This window comes from Bos indicus, chromosome 23 (genome assembly GCF_029378745.1).
Source record: "Bos indicus isolate NIAB-ARS_2022 breed Sahiwal x Tharparkar chromosome 23, NIAB-ARS_B.indTharparkar_mat_pri_1.0, whole genome shotgun sequence".
NCBI classification, from domain to species: Eukaryota; Metazoa; Chordata; class Mammalia; order Artiodactyla; family Bovidae; genus Bos; species Bos indicus.
The window spans coordinates 11,479,767-11,499,354 of record NC_091782.1 but is presented as its reverse complement, the minus strand read 5'-3'; the positions used below and the strand labels follow the sequence as shown (position 1 = coordinate 11,499,354).

The 19,588-nt window shown below is 39.9% G+C and overlaps 1 protein-coding gene and 1 long non-coding RNA gene across 4 annotated transcripts in view; one reads left to right on the top strand and one right to left on the bottom strand.

Moving 5' to 3' along the window:
• MAPK14 (mitogen-activated protein kinase 14) overlaps window positions 1-19,588 on the bottom strand; it is a 75,328-nt gene that overhangs the window by 48,787 nt on the left and 6,953 nt on the right. The window lies entirely within an intron of this gene.
• Window positions 4,013-9,446, top strand: LOC139178801 (uncharacterized). 2 transcript variants are annotated; one of them, XR_011563262.1, is made up of 3 exons: window positions 4,015-4,464; window positions 5,183-5,246; window positions 9,296-9,446. It is a non-coding gene; the product is annotated as an uncharacterized lncRNA (long non-coding RNA). The 2 variants fall into 2 exon arrangements; XR_011563261.1 differs by lacking the exon at window positions 9,296-9,446 and having other exon boundaries at window positions 4,013-4,464; window positions 5,183-5,350.

Genomic DNA, 19,588 nt, shown 5'->3' with positions numbered 1-19,588 from the left:
GCTGCCTGATCAGAGAGAGACCTTGGAAACCACCATGTTTTCAGGACAGTGAGTTGGCATAAAAATTTCTTTATGAAATACAAAGTATTTGTCACTTTCTAGAAGCTCAGGTAACAGTCGGGAATAAGTTAACATATCTCTGACCTCAGGGAATAGGGGGAGAGAGGAAGAGCAGAATAATAAAATAAATTTCAAATGGTGATGAATGCTATGATTAAAACAGAATAACGGGATAAAGAGTAACAGAAAGCTGGTGGAGCTAGGCTACATTAGCTATGATGCTGGAGGAAGTACATTTGAGCTGAGGGAAGTGAATGATAAGTAGCAACCGTGTAAAGATACAGGGGAAAAGAGCCTCAAGCAGAAAAATATTATTAACATTTACTGAGTCTTTATTATCATTCCCCCCATTTACAGATAAGGAAACTGAAGCACAGAGAGGTTAAACAACTTGCCCACAATCACAAATCTAGAAAGTAACAGTGCAGGAAGTCTGGACTCAGAGCTCACACTAACCACCTCACGCTAACCACCACTTTGCTACGCTGCCTCTCAGAAGAGCAAAGTCATGCTGGAGTGACAGGAGAAACAGCCTGTGCAGGCAGAGCATAGGGAGTATGGGGAGCTTGGAAAAGAGTAAGGTCAGAGATACAGGCAAAGGCTAGACCACACAGGACAGCTACAGCAAGAAACATGTGTGTATTTTAATTATTTTTGGAGACTGTACAGGCTAATTCCATCATGTCTCACTCTCCTATTTATCTTAATCTTTAATCCGCACATTCAAGACTTTCTGATTATCTATTGTCACCAAACTCTCTATGTAATGGCTCCAGAAGTTCCCCTCCCTTTACTCCCAAATGCTTACACTATGTCCCTGCCTTTCAATTCCCAGTGTGTAATAAACTCCAGTAGATCTTCAACTTCTGAACTTTTCCTCCATCTCCTTGCTTTAACTGGAGCTAGGCTGTCTCTTGAAGGCACTGCTCCTCTGACAGACATGCCTTAGAGTGGACTCTCTCGTTTCCCAGGTGTCTCACGGCTAGCAGGTGGGGTAGGTGTTCTCCTTGCCAGCTGTTTCCACTTCCAGACCATAATTTTCCCCTTGATTTACAAAAGCTCCTGCTCACCACCATCCTTCCCTCTCGGTTGCTGTTATCCACTGACTTGGAATTTTCCATCACTCACCGAAAAGTTAGTTCCTATCTCAAAGTCTCTCTCCCCTCCCAACTTCTGTCATCATTCTTGGCAACTTCAGCATCCAGGTGGAGGGTACAGGCAACTTCCTGGCCTCTCGGTTTCCTGGCCTCTCCAGGAAACTCCACCCTGTCCAAGGTCATCCGAACTCCACCTCCACGGTCACACCCTGGGCTCTATCACCACCAAAAGCTGCCTGCCTACAAAACGGTGAATGATATCTCAAACTTCCTATGCCTTTTACTTTGCTCCTATTAGCTTATTTGTATCCTGACTACAAGAATTCATTGACTGTTTCTACCCTTCAGCCCTCCCGTCTTCATTTCCCTTCTTGCCTGCCTTAGACTATGTTCTCTTATAAAACTCCCTACCCGGTCTGATACACTCACCCAGATAGACTCTAACTTTGGATGATCTTAACTATTTATTCTCCTTGTTGAGAATCCAAAAACTGTGGTTGGAGAAAAAAGAATGCACAATCATACAGAATGGTTTCGTTCTTAATTTCTGATCTTAATCCCAAATAAGGTTCCCAATGCGGCCACTTTTTTTTACTAAGTCCATTTTCTACTCAAACTCCATCTGACACTCTCTCTCTCCCCTCAAACCTCCACTTACCCTCCTCCCTCAGGAGCTGCTCTTGTCTTCATTGAGAAAACAGAAAACATCAGAAGAGACCTCCACCTGTCTACCAGTAAATCTACCTACACACCCTTCTACACTGGGACCCATCTCTGCTTTTTCTCGTTCTGTAACTAAGGACACCCTCCCTTTCTTACAAAATCCAAGACCTCAATACACGCCTTGGTGCCATCCTCCTCATATTCTCAAGGAATTCACTCCTTTGTCCCCTTTTTCTCTTTATTCTCATCTTCACCTGGATCATTCTCATCAGTTAAGTATGTGCTGGTTATTTTTCATCCTCAACAAACAAAAAGTTTCCCTTGAAACCTCCCCATTACAGTTAAAATTCCCTAGCGGTTCTCAAAGTGTGATTTCTAAACCAGCAGCATCAGTGTCACCCAGGAACTTATAAAAAATGCAAATGCTCAGGTGACATCCCAGAACTACTGAGTCAGAAACTCTGAACCCTATTTTGTATCAAGCTGACCACATAATTCTAACACACAGTGAACTCGGAGGACCACTAATCTATACCTCTAGTACTCCATGGACCAGCAGCACTGCATTATCTGGCGGGTCTTTAGAAATGAAGATTCTCAGGCCCCAAAGTAGACGAGATCCCCAAGTAATTCACACACATCTTATGGTTTGCGAAGCACTACTTCCTCTGCTTCCATTCTTTCCTCAATCCACCCAACTGAAACGTCTCTTCTCAGGTCGTTAATGACCTCTATTACCAAACGGCCACTTTTCTGGATTAGCAACTGACATGGTTAACACTTTTCCTTTCTCTAAACAATGCCAACCTATGGTTCCTGTCAGCACATTCTATTGGTTTTTTCTTTATAGTATTTATTTATTAATTTTTAAATATTTATGTTTTATCTATCTGGCTACTCCAGGTCTTAGTTGGGGCACCTGGGATCTTTAGTTGTGGCATAAGAACTCTTAGTTATGGGATGTGGGATCTAGTTCCCTGACCAGGGATCAAACAGGCCCCCCTGCACTGGAAGTGTGAAGCCTCAGCCACTGGACCAGTCGCTCTCCTGGTCTTCCCTGACTTCCACAGTAGCACCTCTGTATGGTTCCTCTACTCAAACTCTGAATGCTGGGGTTCTTTAGGACACAGCACCAGGCCCTCTTCTGTGTTCTCCTGGGGGTTCTCATCTATACCCATGACTTTAAATTAAATGCCATCTACATATTGAAAATTCCCAAATCTGTTTCCCACTGAAATCTCTTCCCAGAACCTGACTACCTTCCTGGACAACTTAAATTTAGCCAAGTTCAGAACACCCAGAACTGTTCTTCTCCCTGCCTCCTTTATCTCAAACAAACAGACTTTCCATTCAGTTGCTCAAGCTAGACATTTAAAGTGTCATCCTTTATTTCTCCTTTTCCTCCAGCCTCCTGGCCCCAACCAAATCCATCAGAAGGTCTTGTGGTTTCCACCTCCAAGATACATCTCAAATTCAACTGCTCTTCATTTTCAGTGCTTCCATCCTAGTCCAGGTCACACTCACCAGCAGTTTGTCTTCCAATACTCATCTCCCTGCCTCCTGTTTTATTCCCTTCTAAAGTACTCTCCAGCTTCCCAGGTGGCTCAGTGGTTAAAAAAAAAAAATTCACCTTCTAATGCAGGAGACACAAGAGGCGTGCCTTTGATCCCTGGGTCTGGAAGATCCCTTGGAGAAGGAAAAGGCAACCCACTCCAGTATTCTTGCCCGGGAAGTCCCATGGACTGAGGAGCCTGGCGGGCTACGGTCCACCGGGTTGCAGTCAGACACAACTGAGCATGACACACATGATGTACTCTCCACCCCACCCCCACCTAATACAATCTTTAAAAATATAAATTAGATGACACCACTCCCCTGCTTTGAATCCTTCAAGGGATTTCCTGGGCATATAAAACGCACATTTCCCGTCACAACCTACGAGGCTCAGGCGACCTGACCACCAACAACCACTCCGGCCTGTTCCTATGCAACTCCTTCCTTCCCCTCACCATGTTCTGAACATGCTGACTCCCTTCAGTTCCTTAAACCCCTCACACAAGCTGTCCCTGGGCCCTGAGATGCTCTTCTCCTCCACTTTCAACTCTACGACCCGCCCCCGCCACAGCCGAATCCTTATCCTTCAAGCCCTGCCTTAAATGTGTCTAAGAGACGTTTCTAAGAGTCATCATAACTCCTCCAGCAGTCATGCTCTGTCACAACAGCCTCCTTGTTTCCTTCCTTACCCTACGTGAAGGGACAGGGGTCCTTTCTTCTCCCGCTCCCCTTGTTCCTACAAAGCCAGCAAACAGGACCTTCTTCCCTCTTGGAAGTACCAACTAAGTTACACTCCTCTCGGAAGCCCTCTCAGGTGCTCCTGAGACTGGGAAAATGGCCACTGCTCCTGTGTGACCCGTCCTCCTCAGCTCTCCACCTCAAAGTCTTGCCTGCCTACCTGCAGGCTGAGAGCTTTCTCCCTCTCCTCTGCTGAGCAGCCTGTTGGTGCCTCCAGGAGCAAGCAATGCCACAGGTTTCGAGCTGACCTGCCTGTGCCTGAGTGTGCAAATTCAATGCACTGGGAAGAAAGAAGACACCCATTTGAGCTGCCTGTCCAGATCATTCTCTGTATCAGCTGTTCAATAATAAAGTACATATTTTTATCTCTATTTGTATCTCTATTTGACTTCTGTATCTATTCAGCAAAAAGAAGGCTAGGGTTAATCAGTACCCTGCAAACTTCAATAATCACAATTTATTACTGTATGTTTATCTACCATCCAACAGAGTGGTTAAATAAGGACTGGGGCTTTGGTATTAAGACTACCTGAATTTTAATTCCAGTTCTGCCAGTTAGAAGCTATATAACCTTGAGGAAGTTAATTAAATTCTCTCAGCCTCATATATAAAATGAGGATAATATTTACATCTCATCTGTGGGATGTTTTGTTAGGATTAAATGTGATAACTTTTGTTAATAGGCTTAGAAAAGGGCCTGGTCCATGGTAAAGTTCAAATATTAAACATGATGTTTGTCTTTTCCACTCATCATAAGCACCTTGCAGGCAGAAAGGGTCTTCTGTTTTATTCAGTTCTATATTACATAAGCCTTAGAGTAATGCCTGGCTCATAGTCCAGTCTGAATAAATGCTTAATGAAAATATAAAATGAAATATAAAAGAAAAAACTTCATCATTTGGTCCTCAATTCTTATAAGTTCAATAGCATTCAACAAGAAATTGATATTAATGTTAAAAGCTTACATTTGTATTGTTTATTACTGCTAGGAACCGGTTTTAACTTTTACATGAATGAATACTTGCATCACAACTTTGTAAGAAGACATTATTATTCTTTCCATTTTACAGATGAGAGGCTGACTGAAGTGCCTGCACAGACAGAAAATGGCAGAGCTGGGATTCAAATCCACGTGTGAGTTTCAAGCATGAACTCTTTGGCCACTATACCATAACAGAAAAGCAAGTTCAACTTAACTAACAGTTCAGTTCACTTAAAATATATTCTAATTGTACGGACTCTGTTTCTTTTCTAAAATGTGTCCTACTATTATTAATTGCATCTCATATGGAAAAAGTTTTCCCAGTGATCTTACATTGAACTTAGAATAATATTAATGAAAAGTATTTCATAAGAAATAACTTTTACTCGATATACATTACTTTATTTTTTTTGTTGTTGTTGGCAAAGTAATGTCTCTGCTTTTTAATATGCTATCTAGGTTGGTCATAATTTTTCTTTTTTTTTTTTAATATTTATTTATTTATTATTTTTTTTCCCAACTACAATTTTATTTTTAAACTTTACAAAATTGTATTAGTTTTGCCAAATATCAAAATGAATCCGCCACAGGTATACAAATGTTCCCCATCCTGAACCCTCCTCCCTCCTCCCTCCCCATACCATCCCTCTGGGTCGTCCTAGTGCACTAGCCCCAAGCATCCAGTATCATGCATTGAACCTGGACTGGCAACTCGTTTCATACATGATATTTTACATGTTTCAATGCCATTCTCCCAAATCTTCCCACCCTCTCCTTCTCCCACAGAGTTCAAAGGACTGTTCTATACATCAGTGTCTCTTTTGCTGTCTCGTACACAGGATTATTGTTACATCTTTCTAAATTCCATATATATGCGTTAGTAGGGGAAGTTTTTAATCTCTATAAGTTATACTACTTCCTGAGACTCTAAAACACTAGTCAGTGATGTGGTATCTCATAATTACCAAAATATCACTTCCTAGGTATTTACTGAAATTTCTCCTTCATGAGATTTTTTGTGGATACAAAAGAAACATTAAGCATAGTATACATAGTACACATTGATATGACAGAACTTAACCAGCTAACTACTGGGATGATGAAACAGACAGGAAAGCAAAGAATGCCCAATAATATAGCGTAACTATTATACTTTTTAAAAAGTGGGGTTTAAAAATAAATAAGTTGGGTTTAAAAATATAAATATGTAACAAAAATAAAAACAAACAATAAAAATATAAATATGTAAATTGGATTCAAAATACATAAATGTTCATTGCAGCTTGTTCATAAGAACAAAACTACAAACTACCATAATATCCAATACAGGTGAGTTTATAAACTGTGGTATATATTACAGGTACCATACACTGTAGCCATTAACAAGACTCTTGTTATACTGATGATGGGAAAGAGAACAAGTTTTAGAAGTAAAGGACTATCCCATCTGTAGGGGGAAAATGTAACTCATTCAGGTATATACACATAAGCAGAGAAGCAGTGTCTAATTTACTCAAGATTTTAACACTTTTACTTTTTAATATACATTTTTCTATCCTCTTTTAAAAAAAATGAGCTTGTATCTTTTAATAAGGCTGTTACTAAAGTTAGAAGCATAAGTCATCTGTGCTTTTCTGTTACCCTAAAACAAATAAAAAGAGGCAAATTTCATAAAATCACTACTGACAACCATATTTCCTTCAAATGATACTTATAGGGCTATCCTCAAAGTATGCAAACAAGTTTTACCCTCCTTATCTAAGCCATAACCATTTTCCATTTTACCAATCATTTACCATAATTTCAAAAATATGTGAACCACAATCTACTCATTTCTTATTGATGGGCATTATAGCTATTTGGAGAAGGAAATGGCAACCCACTCCAGTGTTCTTGCCTTGAGAATCCCAGGGATGGGGGAGCCTGATGGGCTGCCGTCTATGGGGTCGCACAGAGTCGGACACGACTGAAGCGATTTAGCAGCAGCATAGCTATTTCATTGGAGAAGGGGATGGCACCTCACTCCAACACTCTTGCCTGGAGAATCCCAGGGAGAGGGGAGCCTGGTGGGCTGCCGTCTATGGGGTCGCACAGAGTCAGACACGACTGAAGTGACTTAGCAGCAGCAGCACAGCTGTTTCATACACACTAACAATATAAACACTACTACACTACAATAGACATCTTTACTCACATTGCTTCTTCCATAACTGCATGATTTTCTTAGAACAGACTAATAATTTTTACTTCAAAGAACATATACTCCCACCTTTTAAAACATATTTTACCTACAAAAGAGAACAAACAGGAATTCTTCAGAGAAACTGGTCTCAGATTATTAGTTAGTAATCCCATGGCCAAAGCTGCTAAAGCAAATATATGTTCCATCCCTTCCTTCATCTCTTTAAGCATTTAATTTGCTCTGACCTAACCTGTTCTATCACTAATCAAAGCAATATTCAAAGAAAGAGGAAACCACATTTTTCATCCTAAATTGAACACTGTAATTACCCAAAGAAGAAATTCCTAATAATTTTTTAAAATCACCTGATAAAAATCAATTGAATATTCAGAGAAGAAGAAATCCAAATTATTGAATAGCTGATCATGCCAATATTATCTGGGAAATATTTCATTTAATCCTTATAACTTTGTGAGATCATTTACTTCCAAAATAAGAAACTAATGGTCATAAATATTAACAACTCACCGAAGGGTATATAATTCATTTGCAGTGGGATTCAAATTCAGATCTAATTTCAATGCTCACTATTTTTTCCAGGATGCCAAGCTTTCGGAGATAAGGACAACCCCAGCTACTGGCTTTGCCTTTATCATTATACTTACTTGTATTATAGTTGGGAAGGTTCCTCTTAATCACATTTTAAAAACTGTAACTACAAATAAAACCATGTTTTCATGAACAATATCATAAAATGGAATTATCTTTATGAAGATCAGGTTCTCCAAACTAAAATCCAGGACACATTGCTCAATAAGTTTTCCCCCCAATTGTAAAGTCATAAAGTCCTAAAATTAATTCACACTTTATAAAAAAGGCATTGCTACAGTAAAAAAAAGTTAAAGGGAGAAATATAAAATAAATTACAAACTGTTATTATATTGTGAAAATGTCATTGTCACTTATCTACTGTTGACTATGAATCTACTGCTTAAGATGCAATAATATTCATTAAATAAAATTAAGTGTTTTGTTATCCATTCATACTAGCCTCCCCCTCCCTGGAAAAAAAATTGGCTTACTAGATTCTTAATATCCTAATTTTTTAAAATTTCTAAATTTACTTACATATACCCTGTTTTATTTTACAAGGGATTTAAAGTAGCCTAGAATGATATATATACAATTTGACATAGGAGTACATGATTAGGGGAAAATAAACAAGATAAATAAGAAATAATGTATGGGTGAAGTTAGTGCAAATGCTTATAATGAAGTCCTTTCTAAATACCCGTTAGAGGTGGGCCCCAAATTTGGCTCTGAGCCCACTAAAGCCATCACAACGAGAATACAACCAGTTAAAACATGAATTATAGGAACCATATAATAAAAACAATTCAGGTACTTGGAGAACTGAGGAGAGGCATAATTATTCCTGTAATAAAACCAGAGAAGAGTTCCTCCTGTGTATGTTTATGAAGGAGACACTGTATAATGCGGTAACAATGTCCTAATCAACATCCTTATACAATTCTAATAGTGGGTTTCAGATGATTCTTCACTTAAGAGTATCCATCAGCAGAGACTGTCTCATAAGGTCAAAACACAGTTCATGAGCAAAGGCAGGGAGGAGAGGACAAAGCAGCATGCCATACTGCTCTCTGACAGACTCAATGCAAGAAGAAATCTTAAGTGTTTCTAGAAAAATAAATAATAAGCTCCATATTCCTCAGACAATCTTCCAAAGATGACTTCCGTCAACTGAGCTCTTGATAGGTAAAGAGGCACAGGAACTTTGTGTTTATGCTCTATGACTGGAGCCTGGCTTTAAGAGTGTGTGCATTACAAGGTAAAGGCAGATCAATATGCTGAGTCAACTGGTTCTGAAAGGGAGAGAGACAACCTCTTAGAAGGTGAGATGCTGTCTAAGCAGGACAACTGCCCACATCCACAGGGCATGAGAGCACAAACAACTGTACCAAGATTTTCTCAAAAAACAATTTGGTTTTTCCCCAACAGAATGAAGAATGAGCAACACCTGCCAAGTATCTGAGTAATTTGTGGGAAGAACCATTGTTAAGTGATTTAACAATTTCTCTTAATGGTCACAGAGAACTTCTCTAATCCTTGAATGATGTTAAGGAAAAAGGAACTTTCAACAATGGTTAAGAAGACAACACAATTTTACTCATTCTTGGAAGTAAAGATAAATATTTAAATATATTAAAACCTGTTGTTGTTTAGTCACTAAGTTGTGTCCGACTCTTCTGCGACCCCATGGACTGCAGGCCACCAGTCTCCTCCTCCCTCCATGGGATTTCCAAGGCAAGAATACTGGAGTGGGTTGCCATTTCCTTCTCCAATTAAAATCTGTAGTCACGCTGAATTAATGAATTCTCATTAATACACTGAATTCATTAAAATACCTACTTGAGGAGAAATAATGTGCAAAGAGATAACATCTCCATATAATTTCAGGCTCTTTTCCAACTGAATCCAGGTTAATGAGTTTTCAAAATGCATCTTCTAAATAACTAAGTAATTCAGATGACTAACTTTGAACTTTCTCTTTACCTGTTATACTTGACACAAATTTCAACAAACACCATACTGGAAATACTTCTTTTTGACATATCTCTCTCTACTGCACACATATCCCTTGGTGGCTCAGACGATAAAGCGTCTACCTACAGTGCGGGAGACCTAAGTTTGATCCCTGCGGCAGGAAGATTCCCTTGGAGAAGGAAATGGCAACCCACTCCAGTGTTCTTGCCCGGAAAATCCCATGGACAGAGGAGCCTGGCAGGCTACAGTCCATGGGGTGGCAAAGAGTCGGACACAACTGAGCGACTTCACTCTCTACTACAGAAATCTACTTGTTCTTTCTTCTAAATTCAGACAAGTGTGCAAGCATCACTGTACTTTTGATGCTTACCCTCTGCCCCTCCATTTTGGAAACAATGTCATGAAACTAAAGGCTACTTCGTGCAAAAACTGAAGTTTTTCATTTGAGAACTTCAAAAAATATTTAAAAACTTAACAACTGAAACACTGTCAGCTCTCTTTTAGTATCTACTCTCAAATATCTTGTTTTAATGTCTTCCTAACACTCTGATTTTTAAAATAAATCACAAAATTATCTACTTGTACTATATATAGTATTTTTAAATGGAGTTCAGCTTCTTACAATTACACTTTCAGATTGATTAGGAGAAAACCAGATGTTATTAATACAGTTGTTACAAGTACGTGCAATATGACCAATCCCCAGCTTTTTGATTTCTAAAAACTTCCTCTCAGAGACTTAAAACACAAATGACATATGAAAAATCTTACCAATAGATATATAGCCCAGAATGGGAAAAACTTATATAAATGATCACTTACCTTGCCTTGCAGACTTTACAGTTCAAAAACTTTTAGGCAAGTGCAGTATTTTCATAAAAATCTCACTCAGGAAAATATATCTGTGATAGGATTTATTAGGGACATTAGCCATGGGGCTGGCACTCAGGGAATGGTAACATATATGCTAATACTTGTCATTTCTAATCTGGTCCAATTCCTCCTGCAAAAGCTTCTAAACTATTGGAACAAAAATTTTTTCACAATTGCTTCAGTTTCTACTAGGCTGATGAACAGAAGTGAAGTGAACTGAAAGTCGCTCAGTCGTGTCCGACTCTTTGTGACCCCATGGACTATACAGTCCATGGGATTCTCCAGGCCAGAATACTGGAGTGGGTAGCCTTTCCCTTCTCTAGAGGATCTTCCCAACCCAGGGGTCGAACCTGGGTCTCCAGCATTGTAGGTGGATTCTTCACTAGGCTGATGAAAACTAACATTCAAATTATACAGAAATTCACTTAGGCATGCAATCTAAAAATCCCAAACCATTTGCGATTAAAATGTACTTAATTTTCATTTGCTGAAAGCTCCATTTGAAAAAGAGTAATTCTATATTTCTTCACTGAAGCTTTAAAAGCTCTGTGGTGTCAATTAACATGAATCTCTCACTGCAAATATGAAGTATATATCTGCAATAGTTATCCCACATTGAACACAAAAATATTACACGTGGATTATTTTACTTCTTTTATTGGAGATTATTTTCCAAAGTCTTGTTAGAATGTTGCCACCATGGGTATGTATCTTCTCTACTTTTACCTGTTTGAAGGTTTCAATAATACACGTTTTATAAGTTGTCATTAAATAATTTTAACTCCTTTCGAGAAAATCTGAAATATTAAATAGACATCATATATTACATTGTAACTATTAGGTATTACCATCAATCAACTTTGCCTTGCTGCTACAATTAAAAGTCTTTTGCAATTACAGTGTTCATAGATTTCACATCCAGAAAAACACCCTACAAATATATGCTATGAACACGACTAGAGATGCACATAACAGGCATTAACATGACTTCACAACTTTCAGGTTTTGTTATTTCTGTGACTCTCATATTAAATATATATTTTTACAGTAACACTTAAGAGTACTAATTATCCATCACTAGATAATAAATTATCCCAAATTTTGGTGGCTTAAACAAGACTAGTATTTCAGTTTCTGTGAGTCAGGAATTCAGGAGCAGCTCAGTGAGGTAGTTCTGGCTCATGGTCCCACCTGAAGCTGCTGTCAAGATGCAGGCCACTGAAAGAGCCATCTGACCGCCTGCCTGAGGCTGGAGTATCCACTCCCAAGATGGTTCACCCGGTACTAGCAGGCCTTAGTTCTTTGCAATGTGGACCTCTCCATAGGGCTGCTCCAGTGTCTTCTCAACAGAACAGCCGGCTTCCCTAAAGCAGTGGTCCTCAATAGAGGTCCCTCAGGAGACATCTCAGTGTTTAAGACAACCAGAGGTGTCTGGTGGGGATGAGAGGGCAATGCTATTAGAATCTAGAGGGTAGAAGCCAGGGATACTGTTACATATCCTTCACAACGAAGAATTATCTGACCCCAAATACCAATAAATTAAAAGACGCTTACTGCTTGGAAGGAAAGTTATGACCAACCTAGACAGCATATTAAAAAGCAGAGACATTACTTCGTCAACAAACGTCCGTCTAGTCAAGGCTATGTTTTTTCCAGTGGTCATGTATGGATGTGAAAGTTTAGAAAGAAAGCTGAGTGCTGAAGAATTGATGCTTTTGAAATGTGGTATTGGAGAAGACTCTTGAGAGTTCCTTGGACTGCAAGGAGATCCAACCAGTCCATCCTAAAGGAAATCAGTCCTGGGTGTTCATTGGAAGGACTGATGTTGAAGCTGAAACTCCCAATACTTTGCCCATCTGATGTGAAGAGCTGACTCATTTGAAGAGACCCTGATGCTGGGAAAGATTGAGGGCAGGAGGAGAAGGGGACAACAGAGGATGAGATGCTTGGATGGCATCACTGACTCAATGGACATGGGTTTGGGTGGACTCCGGGAGTTGGTGATGGACAGGGAGGCCTGGTGTGCTGCCGTTCATGGGGTCACAAAGAGTTGGACACAACTGAGCAACCGAACTGAACTGAAATACCAATAGTACTGAGGCTGAGAAACTGCCCCAGAGCAGATGATCTCAAAGGAAGACCAAGGCAGGAGTCACAATGTCTTTTACGACCTACCCTCAGAAGTCACACTCCATCAGTTCTACCACATTCTATGCTTTAGAAAACGTGAGTCACTAAATAACCGCCTTCACACAAGGGGAGGAGATTTAAGTACCACTCCTTTGAAACAGGAGTATCAAATATTTTTACATCATTACACTTAGCAACTTGATTTTTTAAATAAAAATACTAGAAAATATCTTGCTTACTTTTGCTAATACCATGTAAGTACTTTTTATTGTTCCAGAAAAAAAAAATCATCAAAATTCCACTTAACAAAGCTATGTTTGCATCTCAGTGAATGGTCTCTGTAGTCTTTCAATGATTTGATATAAAAAAATTCTAAGCATAAACATAGGCAGTCTGACATAGAGAAAAGTAAACTAGTAGTTAAAAGATTTCAGTTCTAGTTTTGGTTCTGGAATTTCCTAGCAGATGATCGTGGCCAAAGCGTCTATGAGTCTGCTTCCAAGTCAATAAAATGGGGGTGTCATTAGCCCTGCTTATCTTACAATGCTGTTTTGAGGCTCACATAAGATAATTATGTATGAACTATAACTTTATGAACAATAAAGGACAGGCAGTAAGTGTTCCAAATGGATATGAATGTGTTACTATATAAGAGTTTCATGATCAGCTTCCAGCATGGGGTTTATCACATAGCAAATTTTCAATATGTATTTTTAGATCTCTTACTCTGAAATTTGAGGTTGAGTATATTTCTGAAGTAACAGTAAGATAGAGCAGTTATTAAAACATAACCAAAGGTTCAAATCCTTGATCATTTGTTATGTTATAGAAAATTAAAATATCATTTCTACAAGTTAAAATGCACATTTACTCAGCAGTTAACAGATAGAATCTAAGAGTTACTACAATCAGCAATATAATGCAGCCAATTCTTTAGTCTGAACTGAAAAAAAACCAAGGTATTACTTTATATATTTGTTTCCCAATTTAGACTTTAAAGGAGAGCAGAAGTTATAATGTATTTATCTATTTATCCTTAAGAACATAATGCAAGGTAAGTACATAAATACCAAAGATCCTGACCTCAAGGAATTAAGAAGTTCAACTGGGGAGTCAGGCTGAACAGAAACGCACATAAATTACTAAAAACTTTTACAAAGCAATATATTTGCTTCCTGCAATCCATTCTGTAACACTCCAATCAGATCAATTTTAAAATACTTCCCCTCCTACTTTACAACTCAAGAAACTATAGCTAGCTCTCCACTGCCCAGAAAAATGCAATTGCTTTAGTCCTACTCCCCCTAATAATTTCTGGAGGTAGGACCCAAGCATCTGTATGTTTAAAGGCTCCACAAGTGATTCTGAAGCACACGCAGAATGAAAACCAGAAGTGGGTTCACCCTATCTGAGACATTCCTCCTGTCAGGCTAGTCCATCTCATATCTCATTTTCTTAGTTACGTTTTCTCCTGTTACCTAAAAATGTTCCCTTTCTAGAAATGTTCCAAATACTACCCATCCTTCAAAATAATCCTCAAATCCTTCTTCCTCCATGAAACATTCTAGCTACTATAGCCTACTGGACCTCCAAACTTCTGTATACATCAATACTTAAAAAAAAAAATCTTATTCATTTATGTATTTGTCTGTGCTGGATGTTCACTGCTGCTCGGGCTTTTTCTCTAGTTGCAGCAGGTAGGGGCTACTCTCTAGTTGCGGTGCATGAGCTTCAGAAGCTGCAGCCACGGGCTGAGTATTTACGGCTTCCAGGCTCTAGAGCCCCGGCTCAGTAGTTGTGGCACATGGGCTTAGTTGCTCCACAGCATGTAGAGGATCAAACCTATGTCTCTCGCACTGGCAGGCAGATTCTTTACCACTGAGACACCAGGAAAGCCACACACACACCTTCCAGTGTATAAAAGAAACAGATACAACACATGAGTGAACATATATATATAAAGTGAAGTCACTCAGTCGTGTCCGACTCTTTGTGACCCCATGGACTGTACCCTACCTGGCTCCTCCATCCATGGAATTTTCCAGGCAAGAGTACTAGAGTGGGTTGCCATTTCCTTCTCCAGGGGATCTTCCCAACCCAGGGATTGAACCTGGGTCTTCCGCATTGCAGACAGACACTTTACCATCTGAGCCACCTGGCAAGCCCTAGATAGATATATACATATATAACATATTCACTAATCTGTTATATCTGTTTCTTTTATACACTGGAAGCCATTTAACACTGTCAGATGAATGCCGAACAGATTTTTTTCACTAAAACAAACCTATAACATAAATACAAAAATACACATATTTCAAACTTCCAAAATTATGTTGCCTTACTACCTAGAGTTACAGAAATCTTTAGCAAACTGGCTCATCTCCTGATTGTAATTTTCACGGCCACTGTCATTCAACAGTGTTAATGAAAAGCTTCCTTCAAGTATCCGATCCACATATCTAAGGCTGAACCATACAAGTTTATAACCTGAATCTAATCCTAAGGTAGTTAATATCTCAGAGACTGTCCTCAAGAAATATGTAGAAAAATAATCAGGGGGAGGCATGAAACATTACTTTTCAATAGCCTCGAAATCCAAAGGGTTAGACATTCTTGACATTAGGTTTGGAACTATAAACTTGGACGTACAGTATATGAACAAGGCCATTGTTGAGACTGCATTGGACAATGAATTCAAAAGGAGAATATAGTGTACTGTTTCCTTTTGTAGGTGGAAAATTCAACTTACCCTATCAAGTTTTCACTCAGGGCCAATCAATCCAAACATACAGGGTTTATAAACAGTGCTCAACCAAAGGTGATTTTGCCTCCAGATTACATGTGGCAACGTCTAGAAACATTTTTGGTTGTCACACCGGGGGTTCCAACTGGCATCTAGTGGGTAGGGATACAAGGATGCTGTTAAATACCCTACAACGCACAAGACAGTCCCCACAACAACAACAAAATATCGACCCAAGATGTCAACAGGATGAGTAATCCTGCTGCTGCTGCTGCTGAGTCACTTCAGTCGTGTCCGACTCTGTGCGACCCCAAAGACGGCAGCCCACCAGGCTGCCCCGTCCCTGGGATCCTCCAGGCAAGAATGCTGGAGTGGGTCGCCATTTCCTTCTCCAATGCATGAAAGTGAAAGTGAAGTCGCTCAGTCGTGTCTGACCCTCAGAGACCCCATGGACTGCAGCCCACCAGGCTCCTCCATCCATGGGATTTTCCAGGCATAAGTATTGGAGTGGGGTGCCATTGCCCTCTCCCGAGTAATCCTAGTGTTACACTATATTTGGGAATGTAAACACAGCTTGACAGATGCTCATAATAGTTATTGTCTATTTTCTTAACTTGCTATTTTTTCCCCTTTTGCATCAGTTCAGTTCAGTCGCTCAGTCGTGTCCGACTCTTTGCGACCCCATGAACCGCAGCACGCCAGGCCTCCCTGTCCATCACCAACTCCCAGAGTCCACCAAAACCCATGTCCCTTTAGTCGGTGATGCCATCCAACCATCTCATCCTCTGTCATCCCCTTCTCCTCCTGCCCTCAATCTTTCCCAGCATCAGGGGTTTTTTCCAAATGAGTTAGCTCTTCACATTAAGTGGCCAAAGTACTGGAGTTTCAGCTTCAACATCAGTCCTTCCAATGAACACCCAGGACTGATTTCCTTTAGGATGGACTGGTTGGATCTCCTTGCAGTCCAAGGCACTCTCAAGAGTGTTCTCCAACACCACAGTTCAAACTCATCAATTCTTCAGCGCTCAGCCTTTTTTATAGTCCAACTCTCACATCCATACATGACCACAGGAAAAACCATAGCCTTGACTAGACGGACCTTTGTTGACAAAGTAATGTCTCTGCTTTTGAATATGCTATCTAGGTTGGTCATAACTTTCCTTCCAAGGAGTAAGTGTCTTTTAATTTCATGGCTGTAATCACCACCTGCAGTGATTTTGGAGCCCAGAAAAATAAAGTCAGCCACCGTTTCTACTGTTTCCTCATCTATTTGCCATGAAATGATGGCATCAATATCATTTAATTTATTGAGATTGCTAATTTCAAAGTAGATGATTCAAAGCATAAGGCATTTAGGACACTAACCTAGGAATCAGAAACTGAAGCAAGTCAAACTTGTAATGTCAGGTGAGGAAATTATTAAACTTCTAGCAATATAAGATACCAACACCAATATTTCACTTCAATTTAATACTAAGATCACTGAGAAGTCATATTTTACTATAACAAATGAGAAAGATAACTAAGATTTTCACCAGCGTGTGGTAGCCTGGAGAAGGAAACATAAATAGAAACTTATTATTCAAAAGTCTAAGTTCAAGAAGAAGAAGAAGGCAACGGCACCCCACTCCAGTACTCTTGCCTGGAAAATCCCATGGACTGAGCCTGGTAGGCTGCAGTCCATGGGGTCGCTAAGGGTCAGACACGACTCAGCGACTTCACTTTCACTTTCATGCATTGGAGAAGGAAATGGCAACCCACTCCAGTGTTCTTGCCTGGAGAATCCCAGGGACGGGGGAGCCTGGTGGGCTGCTGTCTATGGGGTCACACAGAGTCGGACATGACTGAAGCGACTTAGCAGCAGCAAGTTCAAGACGGTTCAAGCTACCTAACAATCCTACATGAAGGATTTGACAGAAGAGGGGAAAAAGGAATTGTTACTAGGGATATTAAGGATAAAGCAATTATTTATGAGAATAAAGTTATATTTACCACAAGGATAAGGAAATATAAGAATGAAGAGTTCAGAAAATACTGCATAAACCAGACACTTCAACTTAAGTGTCACCGGATAGACTTGGGGCATCGCATCTGGTCCCATCACTTCATGGCAAATAGAAAGAGAAAACGTGGAAGCGGTAACAGATTTTATTTTCTTGGGCTCCAAAATCAGTGTGGACGGTGACTGCAGCCGTGAAATTAAAAGACACTTGCTCTCTGGTTGGAAAGCTAAGATAAATCTAGATAGCGTATTAAAAAGCAGAGAGATCACTTTGTCAACAAAGGTCCATAAAGTCAAAGTTATCGTTTTCCCAGGAGTCACGTACAGATGTGAGAGCTGGACCATAAAGATGGCTGAGCACTGAAGAATTGATGCTTTAGAACGGTAGTGCTGGAGAAGACTCTTGAGAGTCCTGTGGACAGAAAGGAGATCCAACCAGTCCATCCTAAAGAAATCAACCCTGAATATTCATTGGAAGGACTGATGCTGAAACTGAGGCTCCCATACTTTGGCCACCTGATGTGAAGAGCCAACGCACTGGAAAAGATCCTGATGCTGAGAAAGATTGAAGGTAAAAGGAGAAGGGGGTGGCATAGGATGAGATGGTTAGACAGCATCATCAACTTAATGGACATGATTTTGAGCAAACTCCGGGCAATAGTGGAGGACAGGGGAGCCTGGTGTGCTGCAGTCTGTGGGGTTGCAAAGAGCTGGACACGGCTTAGTGCCTGAACAACAGCAAACAATTTGCAGGTGAGAAGGTCAGAGACACTACCCCACATGGAATTACAGAGCTGCATTAAGTATCTAGACCCTGGAGAAGGAAATGGCAACCTACTCCAGTATTCTTGCCAGGAAAATCCCAAGGACAGAGAAGCCTGGTGGGCTGCAGTCTATGGCGTCACAAAGAGTTGGACACGCCTGAATGACTGGGCATGCACGCACCTGAGTGTCTAGAGGACTCTTACCCTCATTGTCCCTTTCTTCCCCTAAGACACAGCCTCCCTGAGCCCTCGGCAGATCAAAAGAAGAAGTTCTGACCTCTTGTGGGCACATGCTGATGTCATCACTTTCTAGTTCTGAATCAGATGGAAAGGTCTCTCTGACAGAGATTTCAAACACATACCCTTGCAACAAAGTTGCCCTTGATGTACAAAAGTTATCAGTATGTCACTAGATTCAAGAGAGACACTGAAAAATCCAAAAGAAGATTTCAAGATAAGCATTAGAAATAGAAAAGAAGATTTGAGATGGCAACTAAAGCTGAAAGAATGCAGAAAAGAAAAGTTACAAAGGCCTTCCAAAAATAATCTCTGAGAAAGCAACACAAATGTGCCCCTTCTAGACTGCTGTTTTCAAAAGCAAGAACCCTTTCTGCTTTTTTGTTTTTTCAATCTTTATAAACAAAACACCTCCAACAGTGCTTTAGCACTGGCCAAACTAAATTAATGAAGTTAAGAAAGCAAAGAAGAAATTGGTGTGGGTTTTTTCATGATTTTTTTTTTTTTTGGTATAATAATGTGTGATGCCTATACTCTGGCCCTTAAGCTTGGAAAAGCAACAGATGCGTACTTGTGGGTAGACTGACAGTAAGCCACACGCACTCACGCATCTTCCTTTGTGTCCCAGGCACAGTGACAATGTCACCAAGGCCTAAGAGGAGAAGGTTTTGAGGAAAACAAGGAAATCTGTAACATCATTCAAAGCAACAGGAGCCAACATGCTCAGGGTATAAAGTTACTCAGACAGCAGGCTTAGACAAAATAAACATTTGTTCTATTACCTTTTTGTTATGTTGTCATGGGAATCTGTGTTTAGGAATACTTATTTTCTGCAACTAGATGATAGAGCAGTAAAAGGGGGATGGCTTTCATATGAGAAAGAAACTTTTATCTGTAAAGGCAGAAAAGAAAAGAAAGAAATCCTACGGGTTTTTAATGGGGCCACATGTGTAGAACCTTTCAATCCATAAGATTTATTCAAGTTAACGGAGAAG